We start from the raw sequence: 24508 nt of genomic DNA, 5'->3' as shown, positions 1-24508 counted from the left end.
TACTCCTTTCTCGTTGATTCTTGGTCGAATGACTGGGACTGACGTAGAGGGGAGGAGCTATATGCAGCTCTGCTGGGTGAATCCTCTTGCATTTCCTGTTGGGGAGGAGTTATATCCCAGAAGTAATGATGACCCGTGGACTGATCACACAACAGAAGAAAGGAATTTATCAGGTAAGCATAAATTATGTTTTTTACCCTCCCGTTTTCATTCAGTGTACTCTTTGCTTGGGTATATGTTTCCCACAAATAAGGAATGAAGCCATGGACTCTCCTCATATTTAGAAGGAAAACATAAATTATGCTTACCAGATGATATCCTTTCCTTCTGTATGAGGAGTCCACGGCCCCCACCCGATTTCTCCGGTGGGCTGACTTAAATTTGGTTTTGTTCTGGCACCATTTATACCCTGATGTTTCTCCTACTGTTCCTTGTTCTCTCGGCAGAATGACACTTCTCTGCCAACCTCCTGTGACGAAAGACAAAGAATGACTGGGGTCTGAGGGAAGTGGGGGAGGTATTTAAGCCTTTGGCTGGGGTGTCTTTGCCTCCTCCTGGTGGCCACATTCTGTGTTTCCCACAAGTAAGGAATGAAGCAGTGGACTCTCCTCATACAGAAGGAAAGGAAATGATCTGGTAAGCTAATTTTTTTTTTTTCTTTTCCTTCTTAATATGTGGAGAGTCCACTGCATCATTCCTTATTGTTGGGAAATACTGAAACTGGCCACCCGGAGGAGGCAAAGACACCCCAGCCAAAGGCTTAAATACTCCCCCTACTTCCCTCATATCCCAGTCAATATTTGCCTTTCGTCACAGGAGGTTGGCAGAGAACTGTCAGAAGATTTGGAATAATTCCTTATGAAGGGTATGTACCCTTCGAATTGGGACTGGAGTTTTAAGTAGTCTTGTCAGCCTCTCAGTGAGAGCTTTGACGAAAGTCTGGAGATGCAGGGAGAGTCTTTCTGCGAACCCATCCAGTCTTGTATTAACAGCTCCTAAGCAATCGGTGTTGACGAGTTTCACTGCCTGCTTCCATCACTCAAGTCCATGTCAGGAGCAATGCTACAAGACTGTCACACTTGAGAGGCTGTGTTTCTGTTCCACAGCATAGATTCCGTTAAGATTGTTTCATTTTTTACACATATTATAACGCCAGAAGACAGGGTCACAGTGTGGCTCCTTTATCTGTATGGAATCAAGGGTTAATATCTCCTGAGGTGGATTATTGTACAGTGGGGATTAATTGCATACATTTATTTGATTATGCTGCGACGTGTGGGCTCATGCAGATGTTGGAACATACAGGTTTTTACTTTCGTTTTTTGAGCTGCGCAGCTTGAAAGGCTTGGCGCTTTTTTCTTTCCTAAGATATGGTTAGTCCACGGAATCATCAATTACTAGTGGGAATATCACTCCTGGCCAGCAGGAGGAGGCAAAGAGCACCACAGCAAAGCTGCTATATATGTCACTTCCCTTACCCATAACCTCCAGTCATTCTCTTTGCCTGCGGTGCATAGAGGAAGTGAAGTTTTGGTGTCTGATTTACAGATTTTTTTTATTTTAAAGCAGAGTAGGTTTGCTCTGATCTTTCTAAAGGGTCTAGCCTTAGCCCATGTCAGTCTCTTCAGTAGGGCAATGGTGGCTTTTAAGCAATTAGGAACTTGTGGGGTACAATTCTCACTGCATTTTTCCTAAACATTTTGCTTCCCTATTTAGATAGCATGAGTAAGTTTATTCAGTCTTTCTGTATTTCCACAGGTCCATGTGAGGGATGGCATCCTCTCAAACCAGGTGAGCTGTCCTGCTGCCGGACAGATAAATATTGAGGTAAGTGCCAGTTTTATTTTTCTATGTAGCAGGGAAAAATGTGGCAAAATTTACTTTCTCCTGTTTAGTGTAGTCAGTCCACGGGTCATCCATTACTTATGGGATTATAACTCCTCCCTAACAGGAAGTGCAAGAGGATCACCCAAGCAGAGCTGCTATATAGCTCCTCCCCTCTACGTCATATCCAGTCATTCTCTTGCACCTAACTAAAGATAGGACGTGTGAGAGGACTGTGGTGTGTTAAACTTAGTTTTTATTTCTTCAATCAAAAGTTTGTTATTTTAAACGGCACCGGAGTGTGTTGTTTGTTCTCAGGCAGCATTAGAAGAAGAATCTACCTGAGTTTTCTATGATCTTAGCGGTCGTAACTAAGATCCACTTGCTGTTCTCGGCCATTCTGAGGAGTGAGATAACTTCAGAACAGGGGATAGCATGCAGGGCCCACCTGCAAGGGGGTATGTGCAGTAAATTATTTTCTAAGGAATGGAATTGACTGAGAAAATACTGCTAATACCGATGTAATGTAAGTGCAGCCTTAAATGCAGTAGTAGCGACTGGTATCAGGCTGATATGTATGTATGTATACTCTGAGGTATTTCTGGGGAATGGAATTTCACTAAGAAAATACTGTCAATATTAAAGTAATATTTGAGCCTGCACTGCAGTGAAAGCGACTAGCAGCAGGCTTATTAATAACACTTCATAATGTTCAATTTTAAAACGTTTACTGGCATGTTAATCGTTTTTTCTGAGGTACTTGGTGATAAAACTTTATGGGCATGATTTTTACCACATGGCTGTCGTTTTTTTCTGCATAAAAACAGTTTACTGAGCTTCCCCACTGTTGTAATATGAGTGGGAGGGGCCTATTTTAGCGCTTTATTGCGCAGTAAAAATTTAGTCACAGTCTTCCTATTTCTTCCTCCATGATCCAGGACGTCTCTACAGAGCCCAGGGGTCTCCAAAACTAGTTTTGAGGGAGGTAATCAGTCACAGCAGACCTGTGACAGTGTGTTTGACTGTGATAAAAACGTTTATTATTTCAACTGTTATCCGTTTTGGGTATTAAGGGGTTAATCATCCTTTTGCTGGTGGGTGCAATCCTCTGCTAACTTTATACATTTTCTGTTAAAATTTGGTTCATTGTTAATTCAACTGTGTCACATTTTTATGTTTCTTAAAGGCGCAGTAGCGTTTTTTATATAGCTTGTAAATTTATTTAAAAGTTTTTTCCAATCTTGCTAGTGTTATTGCTAGTCTGTTTAAACATATCTGACACAGATGAATCTGTTTGTTCACTATGTTTAAAGGCCAATGTGGAGCCCAATAGAAATTTGTTCACTCAATGTACAGATGTTACTTTGAATAAAAGTCAAACTTTATATGTTAAAAAAATATCACCAGACAACGAGGGGGAAGTTATGCCGACTAACTCTCCTCACGTGTCAGTACCTTCGCCTCCCGCTCAGGAGGTGCGTGATATTGTGGCGCCAAGTACATCAGGGCGGCCCATACAAATCACTTTGCAAGACATGGCTAATGTTATGACTGAAGTACTATCTAAATTGCCAGAATTAAGAGGTAAACGCGATCACTCTGGGGTAAGAACAGAGTGCGCTGATGATAGTAGAGCCATGTCTGATACTGCGTCACAATTTGCAGAACATGAGGACGGAGAGCTTCATTCTGTGGGTGACGGATCTGATCCAAGTAAACTGGATTCAGAGATTTCAAATTTTAAATTTAAGCTTGAGAACCTCCGTGTATTTCTAGGGGAGGTATTAGCGGCTCTCAATGATTGTAACACGGTTGCAATTCCAGAGAAAGTATGTAGGCTGGATAAATATTTTGCGGTACCGGCGTGTACTGACGTTTTTCCTATACCTAAAAGGCTTACAGAAATTGTTAACAAGGAGTGGGATAGACCCGTGTGCCCTTTTCACCCCCTCCTATATTTAGAAAAATGTTTCCAATAGACGCCACCACACGGGACCTATGGCAGACGGTCCCTAAGGTGGAGGGAGCAGTTTCTACTCTGGCTAAGCGCACCACTATCCCGGTGGAGGATAGCTGTGCTTTTTCAGATCCAATGGATAAAAAGTTAGAGGGTTACCTTAAGAAAATGTTTGTTCAGCAAGGTTTTATATTACAACCCCTTGCATGCATCGCGCCTGTCACTGCTGCGGCGGCATTTTGGTTTGAGTCTCTGGAAGAGACCCTTAGCACAGCTCCATTGGATGAGATTATGAACAAGCTTAAAGCCCTTAAGCTAGCTAATTCATTTATTTCTGATGCCGTAGTACACTTAACCAAACTTACGGCTAATAACTCCGGATTCGCCATTCAAGCGCGCAGAGCGCTGTGGCTTAAATTCTGGTCAGCTGATGTGACTTCTAAATCTAAATTGCTTAATATTCCTTTCAAAGGGCAGACATTATTCGGGCCCGGCTTGAAAGAAATTATCGCTGACATTACTGGAGGTAAGGGCCATGCCCTGCCTCAAGACAGGGCCAAACCAAAGGCTAAACAGTCTAATTTTCGTGCCTTTCGTAATTTCAAGGCAGGAGCAGCATCAACTTCCTCCGCTCCAAGACAGGAAGGAACTGTTGCTCGCTACAGACAGGGCTGGAAACCTAACCAGTCCTGGAACGAGGACAAGCAGGCCAGAAAACCTGCTGCTGCCCCTAAGACAGCATGAAGTGAGGGCCCCCGATCCGGAAACGGATATAGTGGGGGGCAGACTTTCTCTCTTTGCCCAGGCTTGGGCAAGAGATGTCCAGGATCCCTGGGCGTTGGAAATCATATCTCAGGGATATCTTCTAGACTTCAAAGCTTCTCCTCCACAAGGGAGATTTCATCTTTCAAGGTTATCAGCAAACCAGATAAAGAAAGAGGCGTTTCTACGCTGTGTACAAGACCTCTTACTAATGGGAGTGATCCACCCAGTTCCGCGGTCGGAACACGGGCAAGGATTCTATTCAAATCTGTTTGTGGTTCCCAAAAAAGAGGGAACCTTCAGACCAATCTTGGACTTAAAGATCCTAAACAAATTCCTAAGAGTTCCATCGTTCAAAATGGAAACTATTCGAACCATCTTACCCATGATCCAAGAGGGTCAGTACTTGACCACAGTGGATTTAAAGGATGCCTTCCTTCACATACCGATTCACAAGGATCATTACCGGTATCTAAGATTTGCCTTCCTAAACAGGCATTACCAGTTTGTAGCTCTTCCCTTCGGGTTAGCTACGGCTCCAAGAATCTTTACAAAGGTTCTAGGCTCTCTTCTGGCGGTACTCAGACCGCGAGGCATAGCGGTAGCTCCGTACCTAGACGACATTCTGATACAAGCGTCAAGTTTCCAAACTGCCAAGTCTCATACAGAGTTAGTTCTGGCATTTCTAAGGTCGCATGGGTGGAAGGTGAACGTAGAAAAGAGTTCTCTATTGCCACTCACAAGAGTTCCCTTTCTAGGGACTCTTATAGATTCTGTAGAAATGAAAATTTACCTGACGGAGGACAGGTTATCAAAACTTCTAAATGCTTGCCGTGTCCTTCATTCCATTCAACACCCGTCAGTGGCTCAGTGCATGGAGGTAATCGGCTTAATGGTAGCGGCAATGGCAATTGTGCATGCTAAGTCAGTGGAATGGGGATTACTCAGATTTGTCCCCTCTGCTAAATCTGGATCAAGAGACCAGAGATTCTCTTCTATGGTGGCTTTCTCGGCCACATCTGTCCAAGGGGATGCCCTTCCGCAGGCCAGATTGGACGATTGTAACAACAGACGCCAGCCTTCTAGGTTGGGGCGCAGTCTGGAATTCCCTGAAGGCTCAGGGATCATGGACTCAGGAGGAGAGACTCCTTCCAATAAACATTCTGGAATTAAGAGCAATTTTCAATGCTCTTCTGGCTTGGCCTCAGTTAGCAACTCTGAGGTTCATCAGGTTGCAGTCGGACAACATCACGACTGTGGCTTACATCAACCATCAAGGAGGAACAAGGAGTTCCCTAGCGATGATGGAAGTCTCAAAAATAATTCGCTGGGCAGAGTCTCACTCTTGCCACCTGTCAGCGATCCACATCCCAGGCGTGGAGAACTGGGAGGCGGATTTTCTAAGTCGCCAGACCTTTCATCCGAGGGAGTGGGAACTTCATCCGGAGGTGTTTGCCCAACTGCTTCATCATTGGGGCAAACCAGATCTGGATCTCATGGCGTCTCGCCAGAACGCCAAGCTTCCTTGTTACGGATCCAGGTCCAGGGACCCGGGAGCGGTGCTGATAGATGCTCTGACAGCACCTTGGGTCTTCAACATGGCTTATGTGTTTCCACCTTTCCCGATGCTTCCTCGATTGATTGCCAGGATCAAACAGGAGAGAGCATCGGTGATTCTAATAGCGCCTGCGTGGCCACGCAGGACCTGGTATGCAGATCTAGTGGACATGTCGTCCTGTCCACCATGGTCTCTGCCTCTGAGACAGGACCTTCTGATTCAGGGTCCTTTCAAACATCCAAATCTAATTTCTCTGAGGCTGACTGCATGGAGATTGAACGCTTGATTCTATCAAAGCGTGGATTCTCGGAGTCAGTGATTGATACCTTAATACAGGCTAGGAAACCTGTTACCAGGAAAATTTACCATAAAATATGGCGTAAATACTTATATTGGTGCGAATCCAAGAGTTACTCATGGAGTAAGGTTAGGATTCCTAGGATATTGTCTTTTCTACAAGAGGGTTTAGAAAAGGGTTTATCTGCTAGTTCGTTAAAGGGACAGATTTCAGCTCTGTCTATCCTTTTACACAAACGTCTGGCAGAAGTTCCAGACGTTCAGGCTTTTTGTCAGGCTTTGGCTAGGATTAAGCCTGTGTTTAAGACTGTTGCTCCGCCGTGGAGCTTAAACTTAGTTCTTAACGTTCTGCAAGGTGTTCCGTTTGAACCCCTTCATTCCATCGATATCAAGCTGTTATCTTGGAAAGTTCTGTTTTTAATGGCTATTTCCCCGGCTCGAAGAGTCTCTGAGTTATCGGCCTTACATTGTGATTCTCCTTATCTGATTTTTCATTCAGACAAGGTAGTTCTGCGTACTAAACCTGGGTTCTTACCTAAGGTAGTCACTAACAAGAATATCAATCAAGAGATTGTTGTTCCATCATTGTGCCCTAACCCTTCTTCAAAGAAGGAACGACTTTTGCACAATCTGGACGTCGTCCGTGCCCTGAAATTTTATTTGCAGGCAACTAAAGATTTTCGTCAAACTTCTTCCCTGTTTGTCGTTTATTCTGGACAGAGGAGAGGTCAAAAAGCTTCGGCTACCTCTCTCTCTTTTTGGCTTCGTAGCATAATACGTTTAGCCTATGAGACTGCTGGACAGCAGCCTCCTGAAAGGATTACAGCTCATTCTACTAGAGCTGTGGCTTCCACTTGGGCCTTTAAGAATGAGGCCTCTGTTGAACAGATTTGCAAGGCTGCAACTAGGTCTTCACTTCACACTTTTTCAAAATTTTACAAATTTGACACTTTTGCTTCTTCGGAGGCTGTTTTTGGGAGAAAGGTTCTACAGGCAGTGGTTCCTTCCGTGTAAAGATCCTGCCTGTCCCTCCCGTCATCCGTGTACTTTTAGCTTTGGTATTGGTATCCCATAAGTAATGGATGACCCGTGGACTGACTACACTTAACAGGAGAAAATATAATTTATGCTTACCTGATAAATTCATTTCTCCTGTAGTGTAGTCAGTCCACGGCCCGCCCTGTTTTTACAGCAGGTCTAAATTTTAATTAAACTCCAAACCAGCTGATAATTTTGAGTTCATAAGCCGATGTATCGCAATCCGGGATTTGAGTCCCTTCCATAAAAACCTGGAACAGGCTTTATTATATTTATGTACATCCGCCTTCTGAATAGGGAGCAGCATATTTTGAAAAATATAGAATATTTTGGGGAAAATGAGTCTTAATTAAAACAACACGTGCTGATAAGGAAATAGGTAAAGAAACCCAAGCATTGCGTATAGTTTATACTATACCATTCATTCGGATTTTTAGAGAGCCTGAGCCCTAAATAAGTAATTTGATCTACCTCCAGGAAAGGGTGTTTAATTCTAGCTGTGGAACTTCTATGTAGCCACATCAATTTTGATTTAAGTATATTAATCTTGTAACCCGAAATTAATCCAAACTGCCCAATTATGTCCTGTAGTTTTGGCAATGTGATTTGAAAATTAGACAAGAATAGCAAGAGGTCATCTGCATATCAAAGCAAAACCAATTGATTGTCTGCTACTAAGATGCCCTCTAATTCCTGTCGAAGCAATATGGCTAAGGGTTCTAGGCAGATGTTAAATAGTAACGGCGATAGAGGGCACCCTTGACGGGTCCCTCTTTGTAATGTAAACCGTTATTGATGATAATGGCTGATGAGGGCATACTATATATAGCACGAATACAATTGAGAAAATGTCCAATTAAACCAAATTGTTCCAAAGAAAAAAACATATGGTTCCAACTTATCCGGTCAAAAGCCTTCTCGACATCAACCGTTAAGATAGCTTCATCAGATGGTACAGAGGATTTGTGGGCCATATGTTTGTTCCATAGATATTCTAACAATATTAAAAGTTTCCTAGTGTTTCTGGCTGAGTTCCGGCCTGGCATGAATCCCGACTGATTATCATGAATTATATCCCCTATATGTGGTTTTAATCGACTGGCTAAAATCGCCATTAGTAGCTTATAGTCGGTATTAAGGACCGAGATTGGCCTATAAGAACTAGGGCATTCAGGATCTTTGTCCTTTTTTAGGATTAATGAAATGTTCGCCGCCGCAAAATAAGGGGAGCATTCAAGATTCCCGGAGAAATATGAATTAAATCATTTATTTAGAACTGGAGTTATCTGAGTTTGTAATATTCGGTAAAATTCTAATGGGAGGGCATCTGGCCCCGCAGCTTTGTTAACTTTGGCGATTTTAATAGCAGATACAATGTCCTCATCTGTAATAGGGGAATTAATAGACGAGATTACTTCAAATGACAATTTAGGGTCTCGGATCCTATCCCAAAATTTTTTTGATTAGTAATATTATATGGTTCTGCATTATATAGATCACTAAAGAATTCAAAAAATATTTTCTCAATGTCCACCTGCTTAAAAAACTGTTTTTTTATTTTTTTTATTCGCTTCTTTTTGTATTATGGATCAGGAGACTGTGCAGGATGTTACCTGTAGCTTATGTTTTGATGCTTAGGTGGAACCCCCAGTACATTTTTGTTCATGTATTGAAATAACTTTAGCTTATAGAAATAGACTTTTTGACCCTGAGCCATCATTAGCTAAGGCGTATGCTGTTTATGAGCCTCCTGTTTCAGATGTGCCGCAGCTTTCTCCTCAAGCATCCCAATCCTATTCATCTGTACATGCAGTGTCCTGCGTTTCCTCTCATTCTCCGTCTGGAGTTATTTTGCAAGATATTACTGCCCTGGTATCTTCTGCAGTATCTGAGGTGCTGTCTGCTTTTCCCATGCTGCTGGGAAAACGCAAAAGGAAATTTACAGAAACAGTAAGTAAGGTTTCTGATCCTGAAGTGGCTAATCAAAGCATTCCCTCTCAGAAGTCAGAGGATGAAGATTCTTCGGGTGCATCTGAGGGTGAAATTTCGGATTCAGGCAGTATAATTCCTTCTTCTGATGCTGAAGTTGTGTGGAAGACTTGCTCAACTTTTTTTCTGTACCTCTGATTTCGCAAATGCTATTAAATGTACAGATTGGTTTGAACTTCATGTCTCCAAGGATGTTGCTGTTAAGTCACTGCCACAGCTTTCTCCTTTTATGTCCCAAGCCTATATGGTGTCACATGCAGTGCCCTGTGGTTCCTATCAATCTCCTGGAGGAGTGTATTTGCTTACAGAAGTTGCAAGCTCAGGTTTCTTCTGCGGTATCTGTAGCTTTGTCTGTTTTTTCCTTTACTTCAGGGAAAAACCAAGAGGACATTTTAAGTCTTAGATAAGAGGGTGTCAGGGTTTTTTCCCTGCCTTGTTTGCCATGTGCTGCTGGCAGCCATTTTACTCACCTCTCTTGCTGACTCTGGTGCATACTGTGTGATGCTGCTAATTTCCTGCACTTCCTTTTATGGCCAGACTGGTGTACATCATCCATGTGAGACAGGATGCAGTGTCAGAATTGTAATGTCATCACTTATTATTTAAAGGGCCTCTGTTCAGTATGCTTTGCCCTTGCGTTGTCTCAGACCTGTTTGTGAGAGCTCCTTCTTCCAAGTTAGTGAGGAGGATTTGCCGGTAGTTTCTGAGGCTGAAATCTCAGATCTGGACAGTATAATTCCTTCATCTGTTACTGAAGTGGTATCCTTCATTTGTTTGCTTCAAAGCCTTTGGAGTTTTGTGTACTTTATCAGTTCTATATTTTTCTTTCCTCTCTGGAAGGGTTCTAGACGTGCTGTGAGATTTTCACAGGATTGTTATAGAGAATCTGGGGATATTTCTCCTTGTTTCACGTCTTTTTAGGATTTCATGTCGCTATCTCTCTTGAAATGCACAGTGTGTTTAGTAGAAGGGAACTTTCTACTTTTTTTTTTTTTTTAAATAATTTTTTTATTGAAGTTAAAGTATAGTTTAACAAACAAAAATCGCCAGTGTTACATCAGAGTAGATAATACATTGTCTATAGATTAACATTATTAGTATAATACACATGTAACAATATAATCATATATTACATCATAATATGGAGATAGACAAGAGTTTAGGCGAGATAGAATACAACTTCATTTTATGTTATATTATGAACAGATGATCTCCACAGTGCTATAGAAACAATTGAAAGAATATCAAAGTCAGGCTGTGGAGAATTGGCTTATGTGTCAGCCACTCTCGGGCTGAGATATACAGGGGGGGGGGGATATTCAGCTGGTAAGCACCGCTATAAATAAAGAGGAAATGGTGGAGAGTCAGGGGGGGCGGAGCCTTATATAAGTATGAGTCGTTTAAAATATGAGGTTGGTACTTAGAGATGTTCAAGTGGAGAAATCCCAGAACTATCTAGGGAAGATTATAACTAGTAAATCATAGCCTAAGGATACTAGCTCTTGGTTATATAGTGAGGTTATCTTCTAGGCCTACTTCTAGGCCTATATTGCAGGAATGCGATGTAAGAGTGTATTAGTGAAATATAGATATAAATCTGAATCTCATATCACCTAATAGCATGTAATCTATGTCCAATTACAAACCGCTTCAGTGTATGTAGAGTATTATAAGCAGAATACAACTGGTCTCCTGGCAATCTAGCCAATCTATATACAAACTTTAATGTCACCTCAAACCCCTATACCATATCTTTGCCCTTGAGCATATCTCTAACTTTAAACATGCTGAGGGTAAACATTTTGCTTCAGGACATGAGACTTTATAAAAATGGGGTGGGGCAAGAACATACCCAATCTAGCATCCATGAACTAAAATGAAGGCATAATAGAGTCCTTATGGAGTAGTGCAAGCCACCCTATTTGGGATGTTAACATGGATAATGGTCATTTTTTAATAGTTCAACAAAATCAAACAGTATATAGTGTCCAAATAGTATATAAAACAATAACTAGCTTGTAAGCTAGGATACACACTATCTTGAACATGCGTCCCAAAGGAAACGAACACTAGGGAAAAAATAGTGACCTATTATCTGGCAACGATTTAGTCATCCCTGTCTTAGGTGCAAACTCAGTATCCCATAATTAAAGTTCTGCAGGAGCTATATTTCTAAGTGTTCTGGTCCAAATAGGGCTAGCGTTAATATTAGTATGCTAAGAGGAACCATTTGTAAAATGATCCCTCTGCTAGGATGGCTGCAGCGTACAGGAGGCAAAAGGTCCATATATAAAGCTATACTGTGAGGTACGAAACATACAAGAGTCACAATGTTCCAGAGCACTCATTTACATTTTGGCTTATGGATATTTGTAATTACAAAGAGTAAGATAGATAAAATAGAGTATCTGCATGACACCTTGGCGTGTTTAGCTCAGAAATAGCAAGTAAGTGACATAATAGTAATCGCATATATGCAGAGCTAGTGATAAACCACATAACATAGAGGACTACTACCCCGCTGCTTGGGGCTATGCGATGGGCCAAAAGCACACAGTTGCTCAATGAAATAACTTCCAATTAATAGATTGTTATATTCAATAATTCCCATCTTGTATAAAATGTGAAATAATGGGCTATTTAAAATTCTCAAATTCTAACATGAAACTATAGGGGTTAGGCATTTAAATTCACATCCTCCAACTAGCATTGAGTATATAAAATATAAAAAGGAGTAGTCTGAACCCATGGCTCCGTCTCGGCCTCTGACAAAGCATAGGCAAACTGTTAAAGTGATAGCACTCTTTATCAGTGATAAATAGTTAGTCAGGGGGCATATATTAAAACTACAGCTCCTGTAATGTAAAATGCAGGTACAAAATCTGTGTATAAACACTACAGAGGAGCTTCTGTATATGCAAAGTATGGGCAAACCTATAGAGCAACTAGGGATGATAGTCCCACATGTATTCTTATGGAAAACTATAAAAAAAATGCACAAACATAACCCTGATCCTTAAAGCAGTCTAATCACAACAGTTTTAGAAGAGTACATATAACTACAGCTAATGGTAATAAGCATATCCTATCTCTTGAAATATTAAACTAGAGAGGCTGAATACTGCTGACCTAAATTGTATATAAAAAAAAAAAAGCTTTTTAGAGCATTAAATCATCAATACTAGTCATTAGGGAAAATAAAACAAGTACAATAGAGCATCTGTAGGATACTCTGGCCTGTTTAACTCAAGAGCAGTATGTAAGCGATTCATTATCAATCATATATATTCAATACAGGTCTCATATGCACATATAGAAATAAGTAACTTACGAGTACCAACCGGGTAATAACAGTTCACAGTTAGTGAGGGCAAAAATATTGTCAACTTGTAGCCATAAGTGACTAACTAAATCTATGAATAAGTAATAATCCCTGTAAGTGACTAACTAAATCTATGACTAAGTAATAATCCCTGTAAAAAAGTTGTCTACTGTTCATTGTAAGTTCACCCGACACCGCTCCTTTGGATGCATCATCTGAAAAGGGAAACATCCACTGATAGAGAGCACTTCTCGGGCCTGAAACTTGTTTCTGACTACAGATCGTGAGTTCTGTCCTGTTAGATGACTTTTGAGTCGCGGAAGCCTGCCTTGACAGTCTTGCAATGCTGCTCCGGTGGCCACTTTACCTAATCTGAGAGTTGCTGCTTGCCTCTCTAGGTATGATATCTATCTGCCGTAATCGGTTGAGCTTCACATAGCGGCAGCAGACTGATAGTTGAGTCAGGTGAGGTATGGGCTGCATAAATTCGAAGTTGGATTACAGTTGTGCAGGGCCGCACAGATGGGGGATCTGCCATGTGGCATCCTCTCTGCAGGCACAAATCTCGTTCCAGGTGATCAGCAGCAGCCTCCGGAGACCTCACTGGTGAAGAGTTGAGATGTTTTTTCTGAGCACACGGTTCCGGTAGGTAGGCTAAGCTGCAGCTGCTCTTACTTAGCGGGATAGCCCGACAAGTTGAGATCTTTTGTCGTGTGGGTCGGGTCGCCTCCTCAGGCCCCTCCGTGGGACTAGGCACTTCATGCTTGGTAATATCTCTAATGCACATCACCAAGTTGTCAAATCCAGCCTGCATAGCCTCCTCGAATCCTGTCAGCAGCTCCAACACTGTAAGATAGGAGATCTCCATTTTGCAGATGCACGTGGCGTTACTGAATATAAGTAACGTGGCAGTAAGTTGGATTTTTCAACCTCCTCAATGTTCCCTGTTAGAGTTTAAGTTTATACAGGCATCTATAAAGATGAATAGCCAATATTTATCAGATAGCCCCCTATATTGGGGATTAAAGCTGGGAGCTCTCGATGCACACGTCTTGCTGTGTTGGCAGTTGGCTCCGCCCCCGGAACTTTCTACTTTTAATCAGAGAGCTTAGATCTCTGCTGAGATAATCTAGTTTTCTTTCTGACATAGGTAAGAAGCTGGAGGTTTAATTGTTCATTTAGAGCAATGTCTTGTCTTATTAGACTTGCTGCACTAGCCGCCGGGCTTTGTGGCTGAAATTTATGGTCAACTGAGAAGCCTACCTGTGGTTTAGTGGTACAGCCTAGGCTTTAAAGTTCTGCAGTTGCAGATTCAATTATTTCTGTTTTCTCCAAATACATGCTTCTAGTGTCTCCTTTTAAGTATGAGACTTTGTTTGGGTCATGCCTTTTCAAGTCCAATCTAAGTTTTCCTCCCAGTGGCAGAATTCTCTTTCTAGAGTATCTGCAATCTAAGTAGGATGAGAGGCATTACTTGAACTGGATTCAGGGTCTTCATCTCTGGGAGTGACAGTTCCAGTCCCAGTTTGGGAACGGGATATAGGTATTTACCTCATATATTTCAGATTCTGTCCTTCAAAGTAGTATCCTTTCTCCTTTGGTTCTAGTGGGCCTGTTCATAATGAACTTAGACCTGTGACTTTTCTTAGTTTGCGCCATCCCAGTCAGACCTTTAGGTCTTGGGATATTGTAAGTGTGTGTTTCTGGACAATATATAGTTCAGGTATCATCCTGACTTCGAGCTAACTCTCTTTTAAGAGATCTTGTCCATTCTTCTTTTCTGGGGATGGGAAATGAATCTGGAGAAGAGTTCCCTTGTTCTATCCACAAGGGTAATTTATTTGGGACTACCGCCACAATACCCTGAATGCACCCATTTTAGTTTGATCTTGGAAGTTACGCAGGGTCAGGTCTGGTTAGTACCTGGATGGGAGACCACTTGGGAACACCAGGTGCGGTATGCTTGGACCTTTATTTTATTATTTATCTAGGAGATGTCTTTCAGAGGTCAGAAAATTAAGGATTTATTCCTTTTCCCCACTCTGCAGTCTTCTGTCCAGCCAACAGTAAGTTTTAGTGGCCGGTGGATAGCTTAGCAATCTTGCAACCAGGAGGTTGGGAGTTTGGATTAAGCTGCAGTTGATTTTTCTTCACTTTTCTGTGACACTGTGTATGGAGGGAATTGGTCTGATGGTATTCCATGGAAATCATTCCTTTTGCTATTTTCCATGACATGAAGAACTTTCGGATCTGTCTTAAAGGATAGATTTAGATCAGATGACAAGAGACTTTCTTCCGTAGTATTTTTTCAAGAGTATCTATTTCCGGGCGCGTGTATTCCTGGGTGATGTGAACAAGGATGCCAACCTGCTGGGCTGGTAAGCTGTCTGGGTCTTTAAGGATTATGGACTCGGAAGTGTCTCCTCTCCTCTTTAAACATCTTGGAGTTGAGAGTAATTTGCAATGTTCTGATGACTTGACCTCAGTCGTCCCTAGCTTGGTTCCAGTCAGACAGTATCACCTCTAGGGTTTATATCAACCATTAGGGAGGAACTAGGGGTTCCTTAGCCATGTAGGCGGTGACTTGGATTGTTCAGTGGGAGGAAGCTCACATTTGCTGTCGGTCATCCACTTTCCAGGGGTGGACAATTGGGAGTCGGACTTCTAAACAGACTGATAATTCATCCCGGGAGTGAGCATTTCCATCCGGAAGTGTTCTCTAGGTAGACCCTCACATTAGGGGTTTCAGGAGTTGGCTTCTTTGGGCATTTTGGGGTAACGCCAAGTCATGTGATCCGCAGACCATCCTGATAGATGTTCTGACGTTTTTCTTGGATTTCAGTCTTGCATACCTTTTTCCTCTGTTTGTTCTCTTTCCACGAGTCATTACTCATATTTTCAGATGAGAGCTGAGCTGATTTTATTAGCCCCAGCGTGGCCTCGCAGGATCTGGTATGCAGACCTAGTGGAAATGTCGTCTCTCCACTTTGGAGACTACCTCTGAGGAAGGACTTCTGATTCTTGGTCTTTTCCTTCATTTAAATCTCTGAAGCTGACTGCTTGAAGATTGGACGCTTAGTTTTGTCTAAGCAGGGGTTTTCTGCATTTTTTTATCCTTTCTCCAGGGTGGTCTGGAGGAAGGGTTTGTCAGTCAGTACCCTGAAGGGTCAATTGTCTGTCTTTTTTGCTACATAAGCATCTGGTGGACGTGCCAGATTTGCAATCTTTTTGTCTGGCACTGGTCTGCATCAGAAATGTGTTTAAGTCGGTTGCTCCCCCTTAGGGTTTTGCCCTTTTTTTTAAAGTTTTGTAGTAGGCTCTGTTTGAGCCTTTACTTTCCATAGATATTAAGTTGGTATTGTTTCTCATTGCTATCTTTTCTGCTTGGAGAGTCTCGGAGCTCTCAGTTTTGTAGTGTGATTCGCCTTATCTTTAATGCAGTTAAGGCGGTTATTCGTACTAGTTAGGTTTTCTTCCTAAGTGGTTTCGGATAGATATATTAATCAGAAAATTGTTGTTCCTTCTCTGTGTTCTTATCTTTCTTCTCATTAGGAACATTTGTTGCACAACTTTGATGTTGTGCATGCTTTTATTTTCTATCTACAGGCAACTAAGGATTGTCCCCAGTTTGCTGTTTGTTTCTCTGGGAAACATAAAGGTCAGAGAGCTTCAGCTACTTCTCCTTCTCTTTGGTTGAGTAGTATAATGCGTATGGTTTATGAGACTGCAGGACAGCAGCCTCCTGAGAGAATTTCAGCTCATTTCACTAGGGCTGTCCCTTCTTCTTGGGCTTTCAAGAAGGAAGTTTCTGTAGAACAGATTTGCAAGGCTGCAACTTCTCTCTGCATACTTTTTCCAAATTTGATAATTTTGTCTCAGCTGAGGCTTCTTTTGGGAGAAAGGTTCTTCATGCAGCGGTGCCTTCTGTTAAGGTTACCTGTCTTGTCCCTCCCTAATCATCTGTGTCCTCTAGCTTGGGTATTGGTTCCCACTAGTAATTGATGATTCCGTGGACTCACCATATCTTAGGAAAGAAAACACAATTTATGCTTATCTGATAAATTTATTTATTTCCGGATATGGTGAGTCCACGGCCCACCCTTTATTTTAAGACAGTTATTTTTAACTAAAACCTCAGGCACCTCTACACCTTTGTGTTATCTTCTTTTTGCATTTTGCCTTCGGCTGAATGACTGGAGGTTATGGGTAAGGGAAGTGACATATATAGCAGCTTTGCTGTGGTGCTCTTTGCATCCTCCTGCTGGCCAGGAGTGATATTCCCACTAGTAATTGATGATTCCGTGAACTCACCATATCCGGAAATAAATAAATTTATCAGTTATGCATAAATTATGTTTTTTTGCTCTTATAGCAAGGGCGGTCCTGCATTGCGCACTATGTGACCGGGTGTGGTCACACTTTATTTCCTCTTTCCTGACCGTGCTGGTTACCGGAGAAGAAGCGGTTTCTCTGTTTTGCCTGGGTCATAGGAGGTGGTGAGTGCCCCAGCCATTGGGGATATAAAGTGCCATTTTTTCTTATTAATCAATAGTCTGCTTTATAAGCGCAAGCTATGGAGGATTCTGATGTGTTAGAGGGTATTCCCTCTTTACCTAAGTCTAATACCTGTCTATATTGTGAAGAGGTTGCGGTATTCCCGCCCGCTCAGCTATGTTCCACATGCCTTGATAAAGTAATCATGTCAAAGAAGGTTCATATGTTTGATACCACTAAGGAGTCTCCGTCCTGTGAGGTGCGCACCCTACAGTCATCTCCTAATACACATGCAGCTTCCCGTAGCACTCCTAATCCCTATCTGGAGGGGGCCTTTTACTGCCAGACCATACTGCGCAGTTACAAATGGCAGTGTCTGCGGCCTTTAGTGCTTTACCTCGTCCTGCTAAGAGAAAGGTCAAATGTTGCTATCCTTCCCAGGGGTCATCAACTAGTTTGTTGGATTTATCTGATACGAGATTATCTGATGATGAAGGCGCCTCTGATACTTCAGAGGACGCACTTTTTGGGTTGGACTCTGCTGCCTCTAAACCTCCAGCTGCGGAGGAACCAGACTTTAGATTTAGGATTGAACATTTACGCTTTCTGTTATAGGAAGTTTTGGCTATGTTAGAGGTTCCAGAGCCCAAATTGCCTGAGGATCCTTTGGTCTTCGAGGACAGGGTTGTACCAAAAACTTTCCCAGTTTCTGTAAAGATGGTGAACATTATTAAGAATGAATGGGAAAGGATTGGTTCTTCCTTTTCCCCTTCGTCTTCCTTTAAGTAATTGTTCCCGGTCCCAGACTCTCAATTGGAGTTGTGGGGTTCCATCCCCAAGGTGGATGGCGCTATCTCCATGCTTGCTAAATGCACTACTATCCTGCTTAAGGATAGTTCGTCGTTCAAAGAGCCCATGGATAAGAAGATAGAAACTCTGTTAAGAAAGATGTTTCAACATACAGGATATTTGTTTTAACCGGCAGCGGCTGTTGCTGCGGTTGCTGGAGCAGCTGCCTACTGGTGCGACTCCTTATCTGAGTTGATCGAGGTGGAGCGTCCCCTCGACGTGATCCAGGAAATAATTAAGGCCTTGAGGGTTGCTAATTCTTTTATTTGTGATGCAAATATGCAAATTATTCGCCTGAATGCTAAGGCTTCAGGTTTTTATGTTCAGGCCCGTAGGGCACTCTGGCTGAAGTCCTGGTCTGCAGACATAACTTTTAAGTCCAGACTTTTTTCCCTCCCCTTTAAGGGAAAGGTTTTATTTGGTCCAGGCCTGAACTCGATTAGCTCCACGGTTACTGGAGACAATGGTGCCTTTTTACATCAGGATAAGAGGAACAAGCCTAAGGGGCAAGGTCCTAATTTTCATTCCTTTCGTTCTGATAAATCCCAACGTCAACAGCCCTCTGCAAAGTCCGAGCAATTCAATAGTACTTTGAAGCCGGTTCAGTCCTGGAATAGATCCAAGCAGAGCAAGAAGCCCGCTGAGACAAAGTCCTAATGAAGGGGCAACCCCAATCTGGTTTTGGATCACGTAGTGGGCAGACGCTTGGTTTGGGGACGTGCAGGACCCGTGAGTCCTGGAGGTCATCGCTCAGGGATACAAGATAGGTTTCAAGTCTCATCCACCCAGGGGCAGATTCCTCCTATAAAACCTGTCTTCCAGGCCAGAAAAGAGAGAAGCCTTTCTGGGGTGAGTGAGGGATCTATCCTCCCTAGGAGTCATAGTCCCGATACCTCTTGCAGAAAGAGGTTTGGGATACTATTCAAACATTTGTGGTCCCAAAAAAGGAGGGAACTTTCCGCCCGATTCTGGACCTAAAGTGCTTAAACAAATTCCTATCTGTCCCCTCGTTCAAGATGGAGATGATAAGGTCCATCATTCCCTTAGTTCAGGAAGGACAGTTCATGACCACGATAGATCTGAAGGATGCTTACATTCACGTTCCAATCCACAAGGAACACTTCAAATTCCTAAGGTTTGCGTTCCTGGACCAGCACTTCCAGTTTATTGCACTTCCATTTGGTCTAACTACTGCTCCAAGAGTTTTTACGAAGGTTCTAGGGGCTTTGCTTGCAGTTGCCAGAACCAAAGGTATAGCAGTAGCTCCATACTTGGACGGAATTCCTGGGTACTATAATAGACTCCATATCCATGAGGATATTCCTTACAGACCAGAGACGTTACAAGCTAACTTCCGCTTGTCTTGCCCTTCAGACCTCCTTTAGGCCCTCTGTGGCTCGGTGTATGGAGATGCTTGGTCTCATGGTGTCCAGCATGGACATCATTCCTTTTGCCAGATTTTATCTCAGACCACTACAGCTGTGCATACTGAGACAGTGGAACGGCAATCATTCGGATCTGTCTCCACAGATTTCTCTGGACAACTGGTCGAGAGAATCACTCTCCTGGTGGCTCTGTCCAGATCACCTGTCCCAAGGAACATCCTTCTTGAGACCATCCTGGGAGATTCTGACTACGGACGCAAGTCTATCAGGATGGGGAGCTGTTTGGGGTGACAGGAAGGCACAGGTCCTGTGGACTCAAGAGGAATCCTTCCTACCGATCAACATTCTGGAACTTCAGGCAATCTTCAATGCTCTGAAGACTTGGCCTCTTCTGGGTTTGTCCCAGTTTATCAGATTCCAATCAGACAACATAACCTCGGTGGCTTACATCAACCATCGGGGGGGAACAAGAAGCTTCCTAGCAATGAGGTAAGTATCTCGGATTCTGGAGTGGGCGAAGGCTCACAACTGCTCGCTGTCAGCGATCCACATTCCGGGTGTGGACAACTGGGAAGCTGATTTCCTCAGCAGACAATCCTTTTATCCGGGGGAATGGTCTTTCCATCCCAAGGTGATTGCGGAGATTTGCAACAAATGGGGGACGCCTGAGATAGATCTCATGGCGTCCCGTCTCAATTCCAAGCTACCCAGATATGGGTAGCGGTCCAGGGATCCTCAAGTGGAGCTAATAGATGCATTAGAAGTGCCTTGGAGGTTCAATCTGATTTACATTTTCCTTCCGTTACCACTTCTTCCTCTTGTAGTGGCCCGCATCAAGCAGGAGCAGACATCAGTGATACCGATTGCTCTATCGTGGCCGCAAAGGATGTGGTTCGCGGACCTGGTGGGGATGTCCTCATCTCCTCTGTGGAAGTTATCTTGTCGCAGGGATCTGCTGCATTTGTGTTCTTTTGTTCATCAAAATCTAGATTCTCTGAGGCTGACTGCATGGAGATTGAACGCTTAGTCCTAGCCAAGAGAGGTTTCTCTGAGAGGGTTATTGATATTCTCATTCAGGCTCGTAAGCCTGTTACTCGTCGCATCTATCATAAGGTGTGGAGAGCTTACTTATTCTGGTGTGAAGAATGTGGTTTAGCCTGGCATATGGTTAAGGCTGCCAGGATACTTTCTTTTTTCCAGGAGTGTCTGGAAAAGGGCCTTTTCTGCCAGTTCCCTGAGGGGACAGATCTTGGCCCTATCTGTTTTTGCTGCACAAGAGACTCGCAGAGCTCCCTGATGTGCAATCTTTTGTTAAGGCTCTGATTAGGATCAGACCTGTGTTTAGATCTAATGCTCCACCTAAACTTACATTCTTGCATTTAAAATAAAGATACCAAGAGAATGAGGAACATTTGATAATAAGAGTAAATTAGAAAGTTGCTTAAAATTGCATGCTCTATCTGAATCATGAATGAAAAATTTTGGGTTCAGTGTCCCTTTAAGGTTTTGCACCAGCTCCGTTTGAGCCTATGCATTCGGTTGACATCAAATTGTTGTCCTGGAAGGTTCTTTTTCTACTGGCTATTGTGTCGGCACGCAGAGTTTCTGAAATTGCTGCCTTGCAATGTGAGCCTCCTTATCTGGTTTTCCACACTGATAAGGCTGTCCTACGTACCTGCTTGGGTTTTCTTCCTAAGATTGTGTCTGATCGCAACATCAATCAGGAGATTGTGGTTCCTTCCTTGTGTCCTAATCCTTCTTTTTCGAAGGAACGTTTACTTCATAAATTGGATGTTGTTCGGGCTTTGAAGTTTTATCCTCAAGCTACTAAGGATTTTAGACAAACTTCTTCCTTGTTTGTTATCTACTCTGGGAAGCGTAAGGGTCTGAAGGCTTCTTTGACTTCCTTTTTGGTTGAGGAGTGTTAAACGCTTAGCTTATGAGTCAGCGGGACTTAGACCTCCTCAAAGGATTCCGGCTCATTCCATTAGAGTGATGGCTTCCTCTTGGGTCTTCAAGAACGAGGCCTCTATGGATCAGATTTGTAAGGCGGCTACCTGGTCCTCCTTACATACTTTTTCTATATTTTACAAGTTTGACGTTTTTGCTTTGGCCGAAGCAGCTTTTAAAGGGACAGTCAAGTATAAATTAAACTTTCATTATTCAGATAGGAATTTTAATTGACTTTCCAATTTACTTTTGTCATAAAATTTGCTTTTTTCTCTTGGTATTCTTAGTTTAAACTAAACATAGGTAGGCTCATATGCTAATTTCTAAGCCTTTGAGGGCTGCCTCTTATCACATGCTTTTTAAATCTCTTTTCAACACAAAGAGACAGAAAGTACACGTGGGCTATATAGATAACACTGTGTTCAGGCACAGAAAGTTATTTAAGATCTAGCACAATACAATGCTAAATTGAAGACAACAGATAATAAACAGTCACAGTCATGTGATCAGGGGGCTGGAAGAAGGTTCCTAGATACAAGGTAATCACAGAGGTAAAAAGTATATTAATATAACTGTGTTGGTTATGCAAAACTGGGGAATGAGTAATAAAGGGATTATCTATCTTTTAAAACAATAACAATTATATGGTTGACTGTCCCTTTAAGAGAATGGTTTGCAGGCTGTGGTGCCCTCAAATTAGGGTCCGCCTCTCTCCTACCCCTCCCATTATTATTCATTGTCCTCTAGAGCTTGGGTATAGTTTTCCCAACAGCAAGGAATGATACCGTGAACTCTCCTCATATTAAAGGGACATGCCACCCACATTTTTTCTTTTATGATTTAGAAAGAGAATGCAATTTTAAACATCTTTCTAATTTACTTCTATTATCTAATTTGTTTTATTCTCTTGATATTCTTTGATGAAAAGCATATCTAGATATGCTCACTAGCTGCTGATTGGTTGCTGCACATAGAAGCATCATGTGATTGGCTCACTATGTGCATTGCTTTTTCTTCAAATAAGGATATTTAAAAAATGAAGCAAAATAAATTATGGAAGTAAATTGTAATGTTGTTTAAATTTCTATTCTCTATCTGAATCATGAAAGAAAGATTTTGGGTTTAGTGGCCCTTTAAGAATAAACACATAAACTATGCTTACCTGATAATTTAATTTCCTTCTGTATGAGGAGAGTCCATGGCCCCTGCCTGTATACTCCGACGGGCGGACCAAAATTAAGTTTTCTCTTCTGGCACCATTTATACCCTGATATTTCTACTGCTGTTCCTTGTTCCCTTGGCAGAATGACTGTGATATGAGGGAAGTAGAGGGAAATATTTAAGCCTTTGGCTGGGGTGTCTTTGCCTCCTCCTGGTGGCCAGGTTCAGTATTTCCCAACAGTAAGGAAAGATGCCATGGACTATCCTCATACAGAAGGAAATTAAATTATCAGGTAAGCATAATTTATGACATGGAGAGTCCACGGCATCATTCCAATTACTAGTGGGATATTCAACTTCTGGCCAGCAGGAGGAGACAAAGTGCCTTACCCATAACTTCCAGTCATTCTCTTTGCCTCTGTCAATAGAGGTTGTGCAAAGTTGGTGTTTGAAGATTTTAATCCTTTTATGGATATTTTTTCCCTGCAAGCAAGGATTGGGGTCTAGCTGTGTCCATGTCAATCTCTTGAGTAAGAGTAGTGGTGGCTTTTAGCAGTTAAAAGGTGGCGAGGAAGTCTTTGCTTTACTTTTAACACTTTGCTACCCCTTTGTAGAAAGCCAGAGTTAGTTACTCTATTCTTTCTTTTCCTACAGGTCTATGACAGGGAGTGAAACTCCTGCCACACCTAAGGATCAGCATCTATCATGCATTTGGATCTAAGGTAAGTGCCTTTGCCTTCTAGGTACAGAAGGACAGCAGCACTTAATAGGTTAAACCTCTTTCTGATCCGTTTTTTTCTGGGACATAATAATTCTTATTTTTTATTAGAGAGGATTTATATGGGGACAATATATTTAGCACATGAATGACAATCAGAATGAGACATGATTGCTAAAGGGATGTATGGGGTTAACTATAAAGGATACTCTTTATTAGGTTCCCTAGGTCTTATTATTATATTTCTTTCCTAAGATATGGTGAGTCCACGGCTTCATCAATTACTGTTGGGAATATCACTCCTGGCCAGCAGGAGGAGGCAAAGAGCACCACAGCAAAGCTGTTAAGTATCACTTTCCTTCCCACAAACTCCAGTCATTCTCTTTGCCTTCGGTGCAAGGAGGAGGTGAAGTTTTAGTGTCTGAAGAAGATTGGATGAATTTCACTACAATCAAGATTTTATTATTTTGAAAGCCAGAGTAGGTTTGCTCTGATCTTTCTTCTCAAGATTGGGTCTAGCCGTACTCCACATTAGTCTCTTCAGTAGGGCAGTGGTGGCTTTTAAGCAGTTAGGAACTTGTGAAGTGGGATTCGCTGCATTTTCCTAACATGTTGCTGCCCTGGTATAGAAAGCTAGAGTAGGTTTACTCTATCCTTTTTTTCACAGGTCTCTGTAAGGAGTGGCGTCCTTCCATACTGTGTGAGCTGTCCTCCTGCTGGACAGCTAGATGTGCAGGTAAGTTCCTTTTTGTCTTCTGGTGCTAGGAGGCTGGCACTGAAGGGAGAAATCTCAGAATCGTTAAGACTCTCTGAACTTAAAGTGGGACAAGACATCCTTAAGGGAGGATGTTTAATGGCAGTGAGCAGGCACAACAAATATGTGGCTGTGGAGACTTAGGGGTTAACCTCCTCTTGGTAGAAGGGGTTAACTCTCTATTGAGGATGCAGTTCTAATTGTTTTATTAATTTGAATACCTAATAGTTTTCTTGAGGAATTTAGAGATAATTCCTACCTAATTTATTATGCGTGTTAGACGTATCTAGAGAGTGTAGCAGATAGTTTGTTTTTTTTTCCGTTTTTTTTCTCAGCTTCCCTAATTCGTATAGGGCTTTGTGCTTTGAGTGAAGGTTTGCCAGTATCAACTGTTAGGAACTATGGGCTTGATGTTTAGAACAGTTCTTATAGACCCTGCATAGTAGAACT

General features: G+C 42.3%; 1 protein-coding gene and 1 pseudogene across 3 annotated transcripts in view; both read left to right on the top strand.

Moving 5' to 3' along the window:
- ZNF280D (zinc finger protein 280D) overlaps positions 1 to 24508 on the top strand; it is a 420194-nt gene that overhangs the window by 206402 nt on the left and 189284 nt on the right. The window lies entirely within an intron of this gene.
- On the top strand, positions 14593 to 14711 carry LOC128665240 (uncharacterized; annotated as a pseudogene).

Source organism: Bombina bombina, chromosome 6 (genome assembly GCF_027579735.1).
Source record: "Bombina bombina isolate aBomBom1 chromosome 6, aBomBom1.pri, whole genome shotgun sequence".
In the NCBI taxonomy this organism is placed as follows: domain Eukaryota; kingdom Metazoa; phylum Chordata; class Amphibia; order Anura; family Bombinatoridae; genus Bombina; species Bombina bombina.
The sequence above is the reverse complement of the archived record's forward strand: the minus strand, read 5'-3'. Positions and strand labels throughout refer to the sequence as shown.